This window comes from Muntiacus reevesi, chromosome 13, assembly GCF_963930625.1.
Source record: "Muntiacus reevesi chromosome 13, mMunRee1.1, whole genome shotgun sequence".
NCBI lineage: Eukaryota > Metazoa > Chordata > Mammalia > Artiodactyla > Cervidae > Muntiacus > Muntiacus reevesi.
Window position 1 is genome coordinate 53,987,195 of NC_089261.1, and position 1,998 is coordinate 53,989,192.

General features: G+C 42.9%; 1 pseudogene; it reads right to left on the bottom strand.

Annotated features, from left to right (window-relative positions):
• Positions 1–222: 222 nt before the first annotated feature.
• LOC136146048 (non-histone chromosomal protein HMG-14 pseudogene) lies at positions 223–976 on the bottom strand (annotated as a pseudogene).
• Between the last annotated feature and the right edge of the window lie 1,022 nt (positions 977–1,998).

Consider the following 1,998-nt stretch of genomic DNA (forward strand, 5'->3'; position numbering starts at 1 on the left):
TGACTTTCCAGCTTAAAATTTGGAGCAAACTTTCCTTAACAGGATATCAAGTACCAATATCTTCAAATATTGATATGTTGTTACATAAGTCCCACTGATTCACAATTTAATATCATATACACTACACACCCAAACTGTTAATCGTTCACAGCACATTAACCAAGTTACTAGGAAAACTGGACTACCACGACCAAATATGTTATAGGATAGTGCACAAAATTCTGACTAGGAGAGCCAAGATCAAAAAGTGGTTTGCTGTAGGAAATAATTCTACCAAAACAATATGGGAAGAGAAGTAATTTAAAGTGTTCAAGACATTAAATGCACAACTGACTCCAAACTGCCATTTAGTATGCTTTTGTATTATAGGATATAAAAGCTACCCCCCATCTATGGAATGTTAAGGTGACAACCCAAGACAATCAAAGCCTCCCATATCCAATATCCCACTATTTTCTGGTTGTACCAAAAAATAAACAACCAGCAAATGATTTCACCTCTTAAAAAAGAGCATTTACACTTAAAAAATGGGATGAGGTGGGATTCCCTCCTTTTAAAAAATGTTTCTAGAGCTACTAAAAAACTTGCATTTACAAAATAGTTGATAAAAATATTCCTCTGGATTGTACAAGAAGGGAGACAGGGACCACTGACAGGACTGAGTGTGTGGTTATTAATCAGACTTGGCTTCTCTCTCTTCTGCTTCATCAGAGGCTGGGCTCTCCTCGTTTCTAGTCTCTCCATTTTCTGCAGGCAAGTCTTTAGTCTCTTGGTTGGCCACTTCCGCCTGTTTTCCCTTTGCTCCTCTTTTCCCTTTTGTTTGCACTTTTTTGTCTGAAGATTTATCCTTTCCCGCCGCCTTTTTTGGCTTCGTTTCCACTTTTGCAGGAGCCGGTTTAGCTGACAACCTCGCCCATCTCCTCTTGGGCTCCTCCTTCGCCGCCCCCTAGGCGGAGCTGACCTTCCTCTTGGGCATCGTGGCAGCGGGGAGGGCGAGAGCCGGGTGGTCAGGGCCGCGGCGCGCCGAGAGCCTTCGCGAAGCTGAGTAGCCTGACCGCTGCCGCGCCTCCCGCCCTCTTTTCCATTATGATTTATCACAGACTATTGAATGTTATTTGCTGTACTAAACAATAGGATTGAGACAGGTATTATTACCATCATTTTAGAGATAGGGAAACTGAACCTAAAACATTTGGTCAAAGTAATATCACTCATCAGTGGTAGATGTTAATTTGAACTTGAGGGAAGCTGACCATAAAGCTCTAAATGTTTTCTTTTTTAATTATTATAGAAAAATATTCATAACACAAATTAACCATGTTAGCCATTTGTACGTGTACAGTTCAGTGGCGTTAAGTACATCTACAGGGCTGTTCAACCATCACCCCAGAACTTTTTCACCTTTCCAAATTGATGATCTATGTCCACTAAACTATAGCTCCCCTTTCCCCCTCTCCCTCACTCCCTGGAAACCATCATTCTACTTTCTGTCTCTATGAATTTGACTATCCTAGTTACTTCATGGAGAAGGCAATGGCAACCCACTCCAGGACTCTTGCCTGGAGAATCCCATGGACGGAGGAGCCTGGTGGGCTGCAGTCCATGGGGTCACGAAGAGTTGGACACGACTGAGTGACTTCACTTTCACTTTTCACTTTCCTGCATTGGAGAAGGAAATGGCAACCCACTCCAGTGTTCTTGCCTGGAGAATCCCGGGGACGAGGGAGCCTGGTGGGCTGCCGTCTGTGGGGTCGCACAGAGTCGGACACGACTGAAGTGACTTAGCAGCAGCAGCAGCAGTTACTTCATATGAATGGAGTCATACAGGATTTTTCCTATTTTATCTGGCTTATCTCACTTAACATAATGTTTTCACAGTTCACCCACGTTGTACCATGTGTCAGAATTCCTTTTTTTTTATGGCTGAATAACATTCTATTGACTGTATATGTGTTGTGTGGTGCTATATCTCTCAGTCATCCAACTCTTTGCAGCCCC